Source organism: Pleurodeles waltl, chromosome 4_1 (assembly GCF_031143425.1).
Source record: "Pleurodeles waltl isolate 20211129_DDA chromosome 4_1, aPleWal1.hap1.20221129, whole genome shotgun sequence".
NCBI lineage: Eukaryota > Metazoa > Chordata > Amphibia > Caudata > Salamandridae > Pleurodeles > Pleurodeles waltl.
The window spans coordinates 72,421,941-72,441,664 of record NC_090442.1 but is presented as its reverse complement, the minus strand read 5'-3'; the positions used below and the strand labels follow the sequence as shown (position 1 = coordinate 72,441,664).

The 19,724-nt window shown below is 46.0% G+C and overlaps 1 protein-coding gene across 3 annotated transcripts in view; it reads right to left on the bottom strand.

Moving 5' to 3' along the window:
• The window catches only part of ST3GAL3 (ST3 beta-galactoside alpha-2,3-sialyltransferase 3), an 807,542-nt gene that overhangs the window by 672,596 nt on the left and 115,222 nt on the right, over positions 1-19,724 (bottom strand). For all 3 annotated transcript variants that reach the window (XM_069227820.1, XM_069227817.1, XM_069227819.1), the window contains exon 2: positions 19,348-19,428. The gene's annotated coding sequence lies outside the window, so the exon portion shown is untranslated. The remainder of the gene's footprint in view (positions 1-19,347; positions 19,429-19,724) is intronic.

Below are 19,724 nucleotides of genomic sequence, written 5' to 3'. Positions count from 1 at the left end.
ATTTAATTGAGGCCACACGTCATTCATAATATGTTCCGTTTGATGCACTTGCACTGTTCCAACAAATCAATCTGAGGATACAGACTAATTTTTGACCTCCAATTTGAAATTCCTACACATTTACAGGATGTCTTAAAATGTTCAATTTTACTTCTTTATTTATATATACTTTATTAATCTGTTAATATTATTTACTTTAATATGTTGCTGACTTCCAGGGTTCCCTAGAGCACAGGTTAAGGACCACTGCTCCAAAGGACTGGATCTGCTCCCTCTTGTACACAGGACAAAGATGTGGACTCCAAGGGCCAGCTGGCTCACCTCTTGTGTGTTAAAAGGGAGACAACAAGCGGCAAGAGGTCTTTTCCTGGAAATACCTAGCTGACCAGTGGCAACGAGAGCTAGACTGAACCCTGCTGTTGTGACACATTGTGAGCCTCTAAGTGCCTCCCCCGAGATCCTGTGGGCTTTGGTTGTATACCCCTGTGGCAGATTGAGACTTAAAGGACTATGGGCCAGATATACAGAGGGACTGATTTGCGATTACCAAATAGCAAATTTTTGTGATTTGCTATAAGATAATCGCAAATACCCATGTACTACTGTGTGTTTTACACATTGTGCGAGTCCTAGGAGGTAACAAACGGACCTACCTCATTAATATTAATGAGGTAGCCCTCACTATGTGACCCATTGGGAATCACTAAAATCACTGGGATGGTGGCCTGGTGGGGTCAGTAGACAACAATGTCTGTGATTGCTTTAAGATAAAGCAATCTCTTTTTTTTAGTTATTTTTTAAATGCAGCCAGTTTCCTTAAAGGAAAACAGGATGTGTTTCAAAATGAAAAATGAAAACTATTTTTACATACATTCTGAAAGGGGAAGTGGTCCTTTGGTGACCCATCTCCCCGTTTGCAAATGGGTTACCATCAACTTGAGGTTGATGGTAAAATGCTAATGTTTTGCGACCTCATTTCGGTCGTAAAACATTGACACATACCACTGCGATTCGTATTAGAAAGGGACGCCCTAAACACGCTCTTTCCTAATACCAAACTGCAAACCTACCTTGCAATCCCATTACCAAATACATTACCATCTCTGAAATAGGGCTAGGTACATAAAAAAAAATCATTTTTCCGATCGCAAAGGGCCCGATTCTACAAATCCGACCGTTTGCGACCTCAACAAAGCTTTGCACATCTGGCCATAAGTCAGAAGGTAAAATCTCTGACCTGGATAAACCTAGTTTTTGTATCCGACCCGTGTGCTATCACAGTCAGCTTGATTTTGTGCTCAAGTCGCAGTCTAACGCAAGCATACACTATTGTTAGCGCATACTGCTTTCTGGCTCTATTTCTAGTTAAAACTTTAAAAAATCTTTTCTCTGGTTCTCTTTATTGGATTTTTGCCATTTTGTTTATAAAACTTTACTCTAGTTTTCGAATTCAGTTTGGAATTTTTATTTTTTACATTCTGACTTTTTCACTCTTTTGGTACTGCATGAATACTTTACACATTGCCCCAAGTTAAGCCTGTCTGCTCTGTGCTATAGCTACCAGTGACTTCAGTGACTTTAAGGGTTCGCCTTGACAAGGGATGTGTTAGGGCGCGCAAATGAGGAGTTTCACGGACAGGGTGACTTTTGTGAACACTTGAAACTCTGGTAAGGCCTGAACTCCTGCCTCAAAACACTAAGATTGAGTTGGCCTCTAAACCTCTGCTTTGAGGAGGCAGCATTTAAAAAGCATATAGATCTGTCCACATAAGCACAAAGCAGAAGCAAACAAGGCATCTGAGTATGGGTTGGTCCGGTGTGCCCAATATACTGTGTGCAAAAAGGCCTGTGGGGCTCAAGTGCCTGCTTTGCAAATAATGAGGAGTAAATGGTTCTGGAAAGTCACCCGAGCTTCCAGCAATTACAGCACAAGAACATGCAGAATCTGAGGCCCACATGCCAGTACGCATGGAAGATCCCAGCGACGACACATGCCAGTGAACCCAGGAGGCTCCTTGTGACGTTTGGCACCATATGGGTCGAGGACACGATTTACACAGCGCCGCCTTCAGGACACTTCTGGCAGGCGCACAATGCAACACTCCCATCTAAAAAAGCCAATTATATTTGCTTCTGGAGAATGAAGAGAGTGTCCATACCGTTACACACATGCAAACAAAGCAGGCAGCTGCAGCCGAGTTCCCACACTTATGTACAGGCAGCAGTACAAGCCTCTAACATAGACAAAGACCAGCAGAGCAACCTGCACTTCAGTGAGTGAGCACACACTCACACTCACACTTTATTGGAAAGCTGGCAGCATCTGCAAACTGTTCACACATAAAAAGACGACGTGTGACGCAGGAGAAGTGTGTTCACTCACACATCTCAGGTGTGACACAGGCGGGGCGAGTTCATTCACATCTCAGGTGTGACAGACGGCGTGAGTTCACTCACATCTCAGGTGTGATGCAGGTGGGGTCAGTTCACTCACACATCTCAGGTGTGACACAGGCAGGGCGACTTCACTCACTTCTGAGATGTGATTGCAGGCAGGGTCAGTTCACTCATACATCTCAGGTGATGCAGGTGGGGTGACTTCACTCATCTCAGGTGTGACACAGGCGGGGCGAGTTCACTCACATCTCAGATGTGATTGCAGGCAGGGTCAGTTCACTCATACATCTCAGGTGATGCAGGTGGAGTGACGTCACTCACATCTCAGGTGTAACGCAGGTGGGGAGAGTTCACTCACACATCTCAGGTGTGAGGCAGCGAAGTGAGTTCACTCACATCTCAGGTGTGATGCACGCAGGGTCAGTTCATTCACACATCTCAGATGTGTTGCAGTGGAGTGAGTTTACTCACATCTCAGGTGGGATGCAGGCAAGGTCAGTTCACTCACCTCAGGTGTGACGCAGGCGGGGCGAGTTCACTTACACATCTCAGGTGTGACGCAAGTGGGGTGAGTTCACTCACACATCTCAGGTGCATTTTGCAGCATACATAGAAGTGCCAAATTGCCATTTAAGATTGGTTTTGTGCAGGAAGGTGCCTTTCAACACAAAAACAATCCCCCCCCCCTCAACGCAGCCATCCTTGCACTATGGTGCAAGGATGGCTGCACTGGCGCACGGCAGAAAATGTTGTGCCGCCACAGGGGGGAAACAAAGGGGTGCACCCTATTCTAGTAAATATGGCGCATCCCTGCATTTTGAAAATTACGGTGAACAACGCTGCCAAATGTGGAGCAGCGCACCATCATTTTCTTTTAAATCTGTCCTCATGAGTCAAACAATGTCTCAGAGAAGAGACAATGCATAATTAATTTCTAAGAACATGAAAAACACAAAATGAATGTTACTTTAAAGTACAAGCGGTGCGGAGCGCAGCTCCCCTAAGTCTGTGAAGCATTTGGGAGGGGGGAGGAGGAGAACCCTTCAGGGCCCTTATTAGGTCCAAAGCTTGTGAATATCTGTGATTGAGGGAGTCTAGGGGCCCTCATCCCACTGTGCATAATCACGGACCTCTGGAAGATGGAAGAGAACCCTCAATCCTTTTAAACCTGTCCTTGAACACGGACAAGCAGTGCAAATGGATCAACAGGCAGAGGGTGGAAGGCAGGTGTTTGTGCGCCACAAGGCAGTTGGAGAGGAGAGTCTGGCCATCATGGCACCCAGGGGAGATGTGGCCAGAGCACCAGGACACAGGGCAGGGTCACGGAGGAGGTGCTGACAGCTCTGCAGCCCACTTCTAACATGGCAGGACATGTCTTTGTATAAAACAAACCGCTGTGCCATGCTGCAATGACTGCAATAGCAAAAAAAGAACAAACGATGGACGGAATGCTGAGCAATGCAAACACTCACCCCCAGTCGCAAAGATCTGGGTTTAATCCATCGTTTTTTTGCTCACCATGCACCCCAGTTTGGACCCAGCCATACGCAAATCATTCTTGACCCTGTTCCTCATGGGAACAGTCCAGCCCAAACTGCCAAGCAAGGTCCTCCCTGAACCGGAAGCAAGCATCCTAGGACTGGTTTCAGGCTATCACCCTTCATCAGCCAGGCTAGCTTGATTCCAGTGGCATAATGAACCCGGGACCCACATCTGGGCATACCCAGCACACTTATGGCGACAAAAGCAAAAAGAACAAATAACGGATGGAATGCTAAGCAATGCAAACACTCACCCCCAGTCGCAAAGATCTGGGTTTAATCCATCATTTTTTTGCTCACCATGCTACCCCAGTTTGGACCCAGCCATACACAAATCCGCATTGACCGTGTTCCTCATGGGAACAGTCCAGCCCGAACTGCCAAGCCACGTCCTCTCTGGACCGGAAACAAGCATCCTAGGACTGGTTTCAGGGTATCACCTTTCATCAGCCAGGCTAGCTTGATTGCAATGGCATGGCCGGAAGTGGCGATTGTCTCGACTCCTGTACCCTATTTAGCGAACATCACTGCAGGGTGTCTCCCCTCCAGTGCATGCCGCACTTGACAGCCATTTGCAAAGGCTGTACCTGGAAATGATTAAACAGACTATACTAACAAGACCAACTCATACTAACGCACACTTCTAGCATCCTAACATCCAGACAACATTTTCCAAACTAATAGAATCCAAATAAAACTCACTACAGTCCCAGCTCATTTCACAATAACACGAAATTAACAACATATCAGCGCTCTGACACACCCTCTACACCAAAACATTAATACTAAACAAAATAAGTCACACTTGTATCAACTTCAACACTTACTAACACGTCAACTACAACTTAAAAAAAGCTGGTATTTCCTCTAGGACTTTTCTGCTACGCTATTTCTACTTTAGTAATGTTACACTACAGCAAATGTACAAGATTTGCATTGTTAAACCCAACAATATTTGAATCAGATACAAAACTTAGTTTGCTTTGAAATCCATTTAAAAGGCTTGCAATTAAATTATATTAATGATATCCTAATATCATAGGCAGATATTATTACAATTGTATATATATTACAATTCTAATGCATCGCATAACTAAATAAAATATACCAGTAATGTTTGCAACAATCCTAATAAGTACATCTAACATAAATAAACTCCATCTACTGCCATTGCCAATGCTTGTTTGAATGTCTTGCATATCCCTTTCCACAGGAACGTCACTCCAGTGTGGGGGTCTTGAAGGAGCTCTGCTGGTCCTCTGATGCTAAGAACATGGCCGCGCCTCTCCCTGGCGGACTCCCACTAGAATCCTCTTCAGATAGGATACTGATCTGAGGGAGCTCCTCTGGTCCTCTTATGGTAAAAGCATGATGCGCCTCTCCTTGACTGAGCCACCCACACTAGACTGCCTCTTCAGAAAGGATGCTGGTATGAGGGACCTCTGCTGGTCCTCTGATGCTAAAAACATGGCCGCCCTAAGACAGCGCTGCTGGTACTCTGATGCTAAAGCATGGCCGCACCTCTCCTTGGCTGGCCCACCCATACTAGACTTCCTATTCAGAAAGGATGCTGGTATGAGAGGGTTCTGCTGGTCCTCTGATGCTAAAAACATGTCCGCCCTAAGAGAGCTCTGCTGGTACTCTGATTCTAAAGCATGGCAGCACCTCTCCTTGGCTGGCCCACCCATACTAGACTTCCTATGGTATGAGAGGGTTCTGCTGGTCCTCTGATACTAAAAACATGGCTGTGCCTCTCACTGGTTGGTTGACCCACCCACACTAAACGTCTTCTGCAGAAAGGATGTTGGACAGAGATATATGCGGGTCCTCTGATGCTAAAAGCATGGCTGTGCCTCTCCTTGACTGACCCATCCACGCTAGTCTTCCTCTTAGGAAAGGATGTTGGTCTGAAGGACTTCTTGGGAAGAGTAGATCACAGTGTCTAGCGCACTCTGTTAAGTGTCTGCAAGAGTAAAAGCGCATCCAGTAAGGGTGAGGACGCTGGGTCCCGCACAGCTGGTAAACTTTCAACAAGAAAACAAGCTATTTCTCTGGTAGCGCAACACTCCATTACTTGATCACAGTTAAGTTCCATGTGGGCACAACATGAACTTACCTATTAATCACTTGAAATTATGTTTAAGGCGAACTCCTCCAATGTCCTCCTGGCCTCGTCTGTCAAATGTCAACAGTGAAGGATGCCACCCTGACTGTCCAATCTGAACACCCCCCCCCCCCCCCCCCCAAAGCCTGGTACGTACCCACCTGCTTCTCCAATCCAAACAATAGCTAGCTTTCCATGGGCCACCAGATTTCTCAAATCCGAACACCATCCAGCCTGGCACATGTCATCCTGACTTCTCCAATCCGAACACCATCCAGCCCGGTGCATGCCATCCTGACTTTCCAATCCGAACACCATCCAGCCCGGCGCATGCCATCCTGACTTCTCCAATCCGAACACAATTCAGCCTGGCACATGCCATCCTGACTTCTCAATCTGAGCACCTTACACCCTGGCATGTGCAAACTTGGCTTCAAAATAAACACCATCCACCTGGCGTGTATCTTCCCCGGATAGTGTTATCTCCACCCAGCTACTGCAGCAGCTCAACTCTCACTCCCTGGAACCTGAGCCCATCCCATTCCCTGACAGATGATGTTGAGACTACAAAAGCAGAAAGATAATGATTACTTAAGTTGGTCACAGCCCGCTGAGTGCACAACGGTGTCCTAGATTCGCTGCTCTGGGCCAAGGGGTGTATCAGTTACTGTCACCGAAGCAGCCTCACTGCAGGTCTGTCCTGGGGCTTCCTGGGCAGGAAGTGTGTGAGAAGAAGAATGTAAGGCCCCAGGACATGCAGAGTAACTCTACTCACTATCAGACATCTGACCCCAGCCCGGTGCTGAAGGCCAGTTTTCCAGAATTACTCTGAGATCGCAAACAAAGGTCATCACATCACACAGTCTTAGTCGAATTGTGATAAATTACAAGCATTTCAAGTGCATATATGTACACCAGTGGTAGTTTTACGAAAGTACTATAACTCATCACTTTAGTTGTTACGCATATGTGTAAAAATAAAAAGGGGGGCTACTGCATTTTTCAGCATTTGTGGTTCCTAAAACAAATGTAGAATTTCACCCAAATCTAATTTTAAGTGTAAAACAAGCACAGGAACATATAAAGCAAAATAGGTCTAAAAGCTGCTATAAAAGTATCATGAAACACATACAGTTTTATCCAATGTATTTTTTCTTTCTTACCACTGACAGGTTAACGGTGTCTGTAGAAAAGCAATAGTCTTTTTTAAATCCTGTTGAAAAAAACAACTTGGAAAAACTGCTGCGAAAACAAAAGTCGAAATTTACGAAAATGGCTATATTGTCAAGGAAATTCCAGGAGGAAAACCATTTGTAAAAAAATATGACAACGTCTTATAAAATTAACTCCTTAAAAAATCGACACCTTTTCTGCAAGCTCTGGGTTTTAGATGAGATGCTCGTGCTCTTGATGGTTCTGACGTTGACTATGGAAGGTGAACTCTGACCAGATTGTAGACTCCTCTTGGGAGTCCTTCATTCATCTCCAGGCTGGTTTGTGGCACAACAAATGTGACTAACTCACTCCTGTACTGGAGACTAGCACTGGTTCTCTTTGGAAGTTAGAATTAACTTCATAAATGCAAGCATTCATTTCAAAGTAAAGGAATCTATGAAAAACAACCAAAATCTCTCCACAGGTGACTAAAAACATATGGTTGCTGTATATAAAGATCTGAAGAGCAAAGACACTTTCTAGCTAGAATAAAAAAAAAACAATCTTACACCACTTGGCTGCCAACCATTCTCTGTAGATACCCCACCCTTTTGATTTGACAGCTGGAATAAATCAGATGTACTAAAAAAGCATCTTCATCTTCCATGAAGATGCTTCATTTGCTCTTCTAAAGCAAAAACAACAGATGATGGACGGAATGCAGAGAAAATCAAACATTCACCCCCAGTCACAGATCTGGGTTTAATCCATCGTTTTTTTGCTGCCCATGCCATTTCATTTTGGACCCAGCCATATGCAAATCAGTCTTGACCCTGTTCCCCATGGAGCAGTCCAGCCCGAACTGCCAGGCCAGGTCCTCCCTGGACCAGAAAAAAGCATCCTGAGACCGGTTTCAGGGTATCACTCTTCATCTGCCAGGCTAGCTTGAATCTGGTGGCATAGCAAGCAAGGGACCCATGTCTGGGCATACCCTTACCACTGGATTCAAGTTAGACTAATATAACACACTTATTGGCTACTTTATGCAAATGTGCTCCTCTTAATCACTTTTTACTTCCCTTCCTTCATTCGACTTCCAAGATCAGTTCCTAATGTGGCTAAACCTCGAACCAGCGACTCCTGCCTCACCCTTAATGCATATTCATACATTTATCACCCACGTGCCAAGGTAAATCTCTGTATCGCATGCACAGCTGTATTAAATATTGGACTGTACGCATGTATCGGAAAATTAATTTAAAAAAATGATGGAAGTGAAATATCAGAACCAAAAAGTATTGCTATCTGTATGCAGTTCATCTGTGAAATAAAGAATATAATTTGTGATTTTGGCGTGTGACAGTCCCTTATGCTTTGCAATGGAATCACTCCCCATGCTGTGTATATTGGAAACAAGTGGTAAAACTAGGTTAAGTACAGCAGCGCTGTCCGGCCGACTTAGAAATAATCTCAGACCCCCTCAGCAAGGGTCAGGGCCAGGACAGGCCGCAGCATATGGGGCATCGCATTAACATACAGTGTTACAAAGCACCCAACACTGTCGGGGTCTGATGCAAAAACCTTCACCTATTTTGAACATTATAAAGGTATTAGATTTCCAACAAAATGTCGCTTATATGCCCACGCAAACGAAAATAAGAAATGTAGACATGACACGGTCCGGGAAAGCAAATTGGGGGCCCTTAGGTGGAAGACTCCTGCAGTGAGTTACAGGGGGACACAGGGCCCTTGTGTCACCCTTATTTCCAAGAGGAAGCCCTCAATTAAAATCTCTGGACTGTGGTCAGCTGGGTGGTCTACGTACCTCTTGGCGCTGGATGGGAGGCACTCTATGAGGCTCGTGATGGCACCTGAGGCAGTGCGCTCCCCTGAGAGCCTCGCTGTCCCAGGGCCAAGACACAGCCCAAGGCCAGGGGGCAAGGTCCAGAGACGCAGCCAGTTCAGTGGCACTGGGCACCACAGTGCCTACCCTAGTGGGCCTGCATCTGTGCTTACTCTTCCGCGGACAGTGTGTTGGGGGAGTGGGAAGGATAGGGCTAAGGTGGAAGATGCAGGCAAGCACATGTGGAGGCAGGAAAAAGGAACAAGCATTTGCAATACACTGTCTCGCGTTTGCTCAAGCTAGATCGATTAACATTGTAAACTTCGAACGTGACTTTTCTTGCCACATAAATTGAAACTGAAAAGTAAAACAGTTTCACATAACTAACTGGACTTTTCTTGCCATATAAACTGAAAAGTAAAAGTTTCACATAAGCGAGCTGACGGCCGCCATCAACGCAAAGCAGACACACAAAGGGAAATAAAAGTTTGCTCGTAGTGAAACCTATCGGCAAAAGTGCAATTATCCATGTAATCAGCAAAAGTGCAATTAACTATGTAAACAGGGTCGATGTCATACGAAGCGCTCGACTTCTGCCCAGCGAGGTCGCACTTCAAAAAAAAAGAGAAAAAGTAGTTCAAATACCGGATGGAAAACCGTGAGCCTGGCATGTTTTCAGTACTTGGTCGCTGCGCTCGAGGAGGGCTAAACACAGGCATGACGTGTGCGTGCCTTCCACTAATGAAAGCAAGCAGATTCTAACAGGCAAGCCCACGAACCAATGAAAGACACTGACGTGACATGGGCGTGGTTTGAAGCCCAAAGAGAGATTACAACAGGGGAGGGAGTGCTTTGCGCTCGCCCCTAAAAATAAACAGAAGCCGGGAATGAGAACTTCCTGAAAGAAAGGGTACCAAGAACAAAAAAACACATCACATCATGTATTTTTTATTTTCAAGATTTAACCCAAAAATCCAGCTTGCTTGTAGGTGCTCCCGGTTTTGCAGAGAAGGAAACCGAGGCGAGGGGAGATCACAAAACTTCAAGAAGAGTCAGTGCTGGGATCTGAACCCAGCTACCCTGGGTGTAGAGCTGGGCTCTTACCCGGCCACGAACAACCAGTCATTCAAGTTCGCAATCAACTTCAGAGAAAGTGTCAGGACTCACAGATTGTGGGCCTACTACCACTCGACCATTTATGATTCAGCATCATATTTTTTTTTAATACATGTTCATTGGCTAAGCGTTTTTTAAAGCAACGCAACTCGGGACCGAATCAAAGAGCCTTTAAGTCAAACAAACCCATGTACATAAATATGGACAGTGCAAAGGATGAAGAGACTCCCTCGCGTATGTAAACAGAGCAGACGTAAAGAGACTGTTCCTGCTGATGAGCAGCCAAGAAGAATCTGTTCACAGAGCCTTACAAAGCCTGGTAGTGTTGAGTGAGGGGAACCAGTTAGGTGAATACAATTCGAGAAAAAAGGCAGATTTTGCACTGAAGCCGCCCTGCTCTGTTTTTCAGCCCAAGTGAGTTTACATGAAACCCAGGACTTAAAAACTGAAAGTGCACCCATTTGTTATATGGCACATGTCCGTCAGTGTTAAAGGAGTCATGTAGGATACTAAACTACTGTCCAACTTAGGGTGCTCGGTTTACACCTCTGAAGGTTGTGACAGGCTTCCGATAAGAAGGACTTGCATGGAAATCTGCAGCATGCACACTATCCACTGAGGTACCCTAGGATTATAACAAGAGGCGTGGGGAGGTGTGAGGATCTCTGCAGCTCAGATCACAGAGGAATCTTTCTCTCACCTCTGAAAGGACTAGGATAAGTAAGACGTGGTCTATGCTAGTCAAGTGTAGGGCATACCTTTCACATGACTGCCTCTGTCCCAGATCTCCATCTCTTGGTGCACATGACTTGATTCTGAGGTATAGCTCCTCTGGCAGACCCTGATGAATGACTAACCCACATGGACACCAGGAGATGTCTAACCAGACTGGTTCTTCTAGGATGACAACAGGCCTGTGGGACAGGGAGTTACATGCGAGGTACGGAGAGGGAATGCAAGGTATGAAGTGAAGCAGGACATTTTCCACAGTAGAGCTGACTACCAGTAAAGATTATTAAGACTTACTCTGTAAGCATCTCTTCCTGGCATGTAGTGCTGTAGATTCACATAGTCTGCATATTCCTGCCATCTAATGTTGGGCTCGGCATTTGCAACTTGTTTTTCTTCAAACAAGTCTTTCAAGTCACAGGATGTTGTGACTCCTCCTCTTTGTGTCAATGCACATTGTCATCGGCAACACTGTTAAGTTGTTTTTCGCACGTTAGGGGAACCAGAGATAGCACATAATGCTGACCCTGCATTGTAAGTGTAAAGAAAGAAAATATATTCAATATTTACAGCGAAATAAACAGTGCATAAGGCAGCCAATGACTTACAGGGAGGTGGGTGGGCACATGTGAATCTACAGCATTACATGCCACAAATAGATACTTACAGGGTAAGTGGCGCAAATAATTCGTAGCATGTGTGGCTATAGATGCACATGCGCTGCATAGGCTGTAAAGCAGTTCTCCCCCGGTGGTGGCTACCCACTGGATTTTGCAGATGCTTGAAATAAAAGTTCTGAGTACAGCCTGCCCAACACACCTGCTGGCGTGCTAGGATGTCAACCAAGTAGAGTTCAGTGGACTTGTCTATGCAACTGCTTTGCAGATGTCAGCTATGAGAATGTTACCCCAAAAAGGCACATGAGCCTGGATAATTCCACTTTACGATTCCAGGCTTTAACAGGTGATGACTGTGGAGCTATTATCCTATTTAAACTATCCATGAAAGTTTTAACAACAGGGATTTTGAAGAGTGATTGTTGTTCCCTGTTCTGTAGATATGCAGCAAAAGCTGCTAACTTCAGTCGTATAGACATGTAAGCTAACCCAGCCTTTGGAAGGTGTAAGAGATAGCATGCCAGGTTGTCTCTGTATGAGAAGGTCCTGCCTGTTGGGGAGACTCTCGTGAGGAACCACAGAGGACTCTCAAGGGTCAAGCAGCACCGCTGTCTTGTTCATGTGAGAGCCATCAGAATCAGTGTGAGAAGTGTCTGCCTGAGCTTCCTCACCAAACATGGTAGTAGTAGGAGATGGGGAAAAGCGTGGCAAAGATCCGTGACAAATTCTTCCAAAGCATTGCCCTTGGACTGTGGTAGATAAAACCTGGAGGCAAAGTTTTGGCTTTTTCCATTCTGCTCCACACCAAAGAAATCTATGTCTAGTGTTCCCCAAAGTTGGAAGTAACACTGGAGGTGGAGTTCCCACTTGGGGATGTGTTGGTGGATCCTGCTTAGGAGCTTAGCAAAGCGGTTGTCCACCTCTGGGCGATGCTCTGCAATGGGGTGAACGCTACAGTATATTACCCACATTCGTATGTTCTGTGCTAGCTGGGACAGCTGGAGAGAGTGAGTGCCTCCCTGATTCTGTAGGTAATATATGGCTGTCATGACGTCTATCTTTATGAGGACTACTTTGTGCTGAATATCATTGATGAGAGATTTCAACACCAGTTTTACTGCCAGCAGTTACAATAAGCTGATGTGGAGGGTCTTTTCCTCAGCAGTCCACAAGCCCTGTACTGTCATGTCCATCATGTGCGGCCCACAACCTGTAAGTGAAGAGTCTGCAGTGATGGTCACCTGTGGTGAAGGATCCATAAAAGGCCCGCCCTGCAACAGGTTGCTGCTGTTCCACTACTGCAGAGTGATAGATCCTGGGATGAATCAATACTAGGGGCCAGATGTAGCAAAAAGCAAAATTGCGACTTGCAATTTGCGAGTCCATCCGACTCGCAAATTGCAAGTCGCAATTTGCTATGCAGTCCGGTGTCTCAGACTGCGACTCGCAATGGGGTCGCAATGACCCACCTCATGAATATTCATGAGGTGGGTCGCAAATTGCGGCCCCATTGCGAGTATGGGCACTCGCTAACATGGAGGCCTGCTGACGTCAGCAGACCTCCATGTTCGCGACCTGCTTTTAAATAAAGCAGTTTTTTTTTTTTTAAGTGTAGCCTGTTTTCCTTACATGAAAACGAGCTGCACTTCAAAAAAACCGAAACCTTTAGTTTCGTTTTTTTTTCAGGGCAGGTAGTGGTCCCTTGGACCACTCCCTGCCCTGAAAAAATATTTTGGGGTCCAGACACAAACTGGAAGGGGTCCCATGGGGACCCCTTCCAATTTGCGATTGGGTTACCATCCACTTGAAGTGGATGGTAACTGCGATGCCATTTGCGACCGCGTATGCGGTCGCAAATGGTATTGCATCCCAATGCGACTCGCAAATAGGAAGGGAACACCCCTTCCTATTTGCGAGTCTGCAATGCATTTTGCATTGGGATACGCGTTTAGCGAGTCGCAAACGGCAAATTTTGCCATTTGCGACTCGCTAAACGTTTGCTACATCTGGCCCTAGATCCTCTAAACTGCCCTCCGCTTGTGACCACTGAGGCAAGACATTCCTGTAGTGGGCACATAAGCAGTCTCACAAGTGGAACAGTGGCTATGCAGGATGCAATCATTCCTAGGAGAGGCCCTACTGACCTGACTGGCAGGTGACGATGTGGCTGAAAAAGGGCCAGTTGGTTCTGGAAGTTCAGAACCCTCTGTGGATTGGGGAAGGCTCTGGCCGTGACTGGACTGAGAATCGCTCCCAGTTAAGGTTGGACCTGAAGTGGCTCTAGGTGGGATTTAATTGCCTTTATTGTAAATACTAACCTGTGTAGAAGACTGATCATGGCTTGTGCATCTTTTATACACTTGTGATTGCCTGGACTCTTTTATAAGCCAGTCATCTAGCTAGGGGAGAATATGAATGGTTTGTCTCCTTAGGTGGGCAGCTAGGTATTTGGAGGACACCATCGGAGCTGTTATGACAGCAAAAGGTAAAACCTTGTATCGATGATGGCATCCAATTACCACAAACCACAGATGGTGACAGTGAGCAGGGTGGATGGGAATGAGGATGTATGCGCCCTTTAGGTTGAAAGCTGCCATGAAGTCTCCTTCCTGTAAGAGTGGTATGACATTCTGTAGTGTGACCATATGAAAATGTTCAAACAGGATGTATCGGTTTAGAGGTCTGCGGTCTAAGATGGATCTGAGTGTTCCACCCTAAGAATAAGAAAGTAAATGGAGTCCACCCCTCTACCTTTGTGTGGCTTTGTAACTGGCTCAATAGCGCCTTTGCAAGGAGCGCTTTTATCTCTTCCTTGAGAAGGAGCAAGTGCTGTGCGCGGAGGGTGCGTTTGTGAAGAGGAAAGCATGTTTGGTGGGCTTACAATGAGTTTGAGATACTATCGGTGCTCAATGATGGAAAGCACCCACTAGTCGGAAGTGATGTCCTCCAAATCGGTCAAGAACCCCTGAAGTCTGCCCCCAACAGGTGTTGATTGATCCGGAGGAATGGATTCACTAGTTGAGGCAACCTTTGTAGGCATAGCTCTACCCCTTCTCTTGGCTCTGTTGCCTTTATATGCTCCTCTACTGTAGCCTCTACCCCCTTGCAGGTGGTGGGCTTGTTGAGGCCTTTGGTACGTCTGTACCTGCTTGGAGGCGGATGCCTTGGCACTACACTCTGCTTGCTGCTTACAAAAGCACTGGCGTGGAGTCGTCGTTTGCAATGCTCCAATAGCCTTTGTTGTCTCAGTTTCTTTCTTAATTTTCTATAGCATTTCATCAGTCTGCAGGCCACATAAATGCTTGCCATCAGATGGAATGGAACTGCTCTCCCTCCAGCTTGAAGCATGAAATTCAGAGCTATGCATGTCTGCGTAAAATGACAGGTGAGTTTATACCCCTTGTGGAGGTGCCGGCAGCGTCCGGAGCACACCTACAGCTGGCATTAGGTAGAAGCTTGCCCTCACCCACAAATACCTCACCTCTCTATTTCTAGTCATCTGGGAGATGTTGTAGGAGATCCTCCATCTCATTGCAGTGGGCCCTGTTTTACCAGAGGAATAATCCCACTGAGTTAGCAATCAAACAGAGATCGGCATTCCCTACGTCCACCCTTTTCCATACAGCATCCACGAGTTTACTTTCTTTATCAGATGATAGGCATCTCCTGTTGCCTGTGCTGCAGCCCTTTACCTGGCAGTAGCAACAACTAATAAGTCATTGGAAGGGTGTTCATGCAAGTACAGCGAGTCTGAGGGCGACGGTTTACACATCCTCTCCACTCGGGGAGTAAGTATCCTCACATTTACGGGGTCTTGGAAGATCTCAGCAGCTAGTTCGAGCATAGACTTCATCAAAGCTAAGTATTTAACTGACCTTTCTGTCTTGGATAAAGTCTCAACCAAAAAGTCATCACCTTCAGGTGTCACATGCATATCTACCTTATGATATGCGGCCGCCAGCTGGGTAATGCTATGGTAGTACGCGGTGTCGTGAGACGGGGATGGCTTAATAGGTACAGGCTCTATGTCACTGCGGTCCTGAGGGTCAACATCGTAATCCTCCCAAGTGTTGTCAGGACTATGGGGATGGTAAATGGGCTCCCCTGAGTCCTCTGCATGAGACTGTGTGTTAGGACTCCCTGTGCCTTACTGCGAGTGTGAAGGACTGTGGTGGTGGTGAGTGGACCGGAGAATCCTGTGGTGGATGTTAGGAACCTACCGGTTCTTCAGCAGTAAGCCCTAATGTTTTTGTTCAGTGCTGGCTTGCTTTGAGGACGAGAGGTCATTGGAACCAGTGGTTTCTTTCACCCTGTCTTTCGGTACCAGAGTTTTTGTCGCAGAGGATTTTGACATCGAAGGTTGTGTTGGCACCGAGTGGCTTTATCTGGAGTCTTTGGCTTCGAGGGATGTTTCTCAGTGCCATGCTTGGTCTTTTGACACTAAGTCTGATTAGGATCGACAGTCAACTCATCCTTTCTCAACTCCGAAACCCTTTCTCAGTGTTGAGTGGAAGAAACTGGTTGTGGAGCACCAAGATGTGTGTGCTGTGTAGCCAAGGGGCTGCCTGGCTGACTCTCTGGAGTGCGCAGCTCTGGCACCTCGAGCGGCTCGCTGGATGTACTTGAGCCTGATGGTCCTGGGTCCTCACAGGCCTTGGTGTGGTCTTTGTTCTTGGGTCAGGTCCTCTACCACAGTCAGTGCTGAAGGTGCTCCCTAGAATGCCAAAAGCCACACTTCTCTGCTTCCCTCCTCAGTCTCAAGGTCGGACTCTCCTGGGGAGATGCAATGCAGGATGGGTATAAGCACACCACCCTCCTCTTCCTCTGTGGTGGCTGGTTTCTCCTCTCCTGACAACTTTGCCTCGGCTGTCATTTCAATTTTTTTCAGCAAGTCGTCAATCTCTTCGCTACATCAGTGTCTTTTTTAACGTAAACTACACAGCAAGCTGGACTGTCATCTTGGTTGTGTTCAGGGAAGAGGCACAGGTGACAGACCCGATGGTGGTCGTTCTATGGATATTTTGCGTTGCACCGAGGGCACTTGCGGAATGGAGTCTGATCCATCACCCCTGACAGAACATTCACTGGTCAGGAGTAGAAGGCTTTGGAGCCCACCACAAGGTTGTCCCATGGCTTGGCTCAGATGTATCCCCTGACGCTGGTTGTTGTTATTGATGTTGGTGTATAAACCGAGTAGAATCTACTGTTCTTCAATCAACCAATTCGGCTCTATTGTCGTTAGGTGTCGAAAAGGCATAAAAAACCAGAACTTCAGCAAAAACCGGACCTTCAGCAAAACCCGTCCAAACTTCATGGGAGAGGAAAAGAATCTAACAATGGAGCAAATGACCATGCACACTGCCACAGAGAGGAGGAGTCACAACATCTTGTTATTCGAAACACTTCTTTGAAGAAAAACAAGTTACAAATGTACAAACCCCACACTAGATGGCAGAAGTAGGCAGAACATGTGTATCAACAACATCTCATGCTACGAATATCAGTTCCGAACTGGCCTGCATGGATGAAGCAGAAACATGTCTGGACAGTCTTGGGATCAAACACAAACAGACATAGGGATCTCTGGGAGACCATCGGGGTTGAAACCACTACAGTAAGCAGTACAGACAGACCCTAGCATCAGTTCCAAACTGGGTCGCAGGGATGGTGCAACTGCACGCTTGATCTGATCCATCTAACCAGACACAGGAGACGGCTCACAGCCTTAAGATCACTCTGTCAGACCAGGGGGTCACTAGAGAGATGGCAGGGGTTGAGTCATCCGGGGTTAGACGTGCAGGCAGAATCCAGCATCAGTTCCCACCTAGACTGTGATGATGGTGAAGAAACATGTCAGTGTCTCCTCTGTGCAGTGAGTACAGAAGTGAGAGGTCTTAGATGCTCTGCAGCACGCGGCAGCAAACAGATGTGTGTTGCTTATGATGAACACAAAGGGGGTCAAATTAATGTAACACAACTGCCAAGGAATGACAATACTGCAAGAGGCCTGTGCATGTAAATGGGACAATGGAAGATTGGAATGGGTTTTCTAATTCAGAAGAGAATGATACAATAGATGACAGGTCATTAAGAATCTGCAGGGTAGGTTCAGGGGTCACTGGTCACTATATGATACTATAAGGGGTAAATAGTGAGATGACAACTTGAGACTGGGAAGACGAAGTCTTAGAAGCAGGAAAAGAAAGAGAAAGAAGAGTGATAGAAGACATCGAAGAGGCTCAGTGGTAAAATCATGACATGGGACTATGGAGACCAAGGAGTAAAAAGTTATTACCCAAAACTGGTGGTGGAGAATGTCCAGGAGTAAGAAGGTGCCTGAGTTAAGAGATGGGAAGGCTCAGGTGTAAGAGGAATAATGTAGAAATATGAAATCAGGAGTACAATCACGACATGGGGACTGAACCTGACGAGCAAGAAGTCATGATATTAAACTAATGGGTAAGGATCAGGAGTAAGGAGACACCGCATGAGACTGAAGTTGAACCAGGAGTAAAGAATAAAAAGCTGCTTGTGTTATCAGATGGGAGTGCTTAAAAGTAAGGACTATGAGGAAGGATCATGAGTACAATCATGACATGAGACAGGACTCATGGGTAAGAAGTCATGATATTCAACTGGTGGACAGGGATTGGGAGTAAGAGTACACCGTGTGAGAATGATGCTAGATTAGGAAAAAGGAGAGTATTGTTTTTCTAGTTTCTTGGTGATTTACTTATGTTCTACTCAGTGATTTAGTTGAAGATCTGTGGAGTTTTCAGTGGTTCTTTTGGGACTCCTCTGTCCTACATCCAGACCAAATGGCAGAAAAAAAGAAAAGAATCTAACGATGGCGACCATGCACCAGAACATCCAGGAAGCATGCCTGATGTCACAGAAGGAGCGTCAAACCACCTAATGGTGGTCCACAGCGACGCCCACAAAAAGAGAGAGAGGATAGACAATTCCAGACCCAACCGCTAGATTGGAGATTAATGCACGGCATATGAATTTAGAAAGGATTCACACTGTAAAACAATTTTCACAGAAGAGAAGGTGAATAAACGTGGCAACCTATAGCCAAAGTGCCGGCGACAGAGACATACATTTTATGAAAAGGCTGGGCCTGCACAGGTGATTCTTGGCACAGAATATGTAGGGTAAAGCTAGGGACTATGAAGAACTTTTATAGAGAGTACACAGTTCTTCGTAACAAGAGGAGTCTAGCAGGTCCCATTTACCACCACAGTTTGTGGCTCTAGTGGTGCAGCGAAGCACACACTAACACGGCTCCTACAGAATCCTGTGCATAGAATAAATTGCTCTTTATAACCCCCAGACCTTTGATCAGGGACTCTTAGGTTACAAATAGAAACAGAAGTTCATAAATAACACTACAAGAAAGAAGACAGCATTAGACGGGTGTAAGTTGGGGCATGGGGCGGCACGGAATCTACGAACATAGGTACACAAAGAAACATAAATTATACACATTAATAAGAAAAAAGAGAGGCAAATGGTGAACGTGAAGGAAAGAAGAATAAAGAAAGAATGTGTAGAAGGAAAGCAAAATGGAAGGAAAGAAAGAAGGATGGAATGAAAAGAACTGAAAGAATGACAGAAAGATGGAAAGAAAAAAAGAAGGAAATAAAGGCGGAAGGAAAGAAACTTTGTTCAGGGGACCCATTCCAGGGGACCTTTCCAGAAAGGACCGGGATTCGCTCTTCGCACATTCACCTACTCCCATACCAGACAAAGACGCTGGGGGATATTTTATGTTTAGGACTACTCCCTTGCATTGCTCTAGCACAAACTGTAGGGCACATTAGTGGATTAAATAAAAAGTACCTCCTCATCCTCCTTGGCACCGAGACTCAGTCCCAAGTCTCCATCATGAGTGAGCCGCTTTTATCTTCTCAACAGCATGATCTAAAAGAAGGGAGACATATCAGTCAGAGGCGGTTCCGCAACCATCAACACAAGCCAACTGCAAGCCATGAAGCTGAGAAGTAAAAGATGAAAGGAACAAGACCCCAGCTTTCTCTATACCAAAAAAGTGCAAGACAAACAAGTTACTTACCTTCGGTAGAGATCTTTCTGGTGGATATTCTCTCTAACCGCAGGTTTCTCACCTTGCGAATATTCCCCAGGTCTCGGAATGGATCTGGAAATTGTTCTGCTTCATCTCTGCAAGCTGGTAAGTGATGTGCTGCTTTACGTGTCAC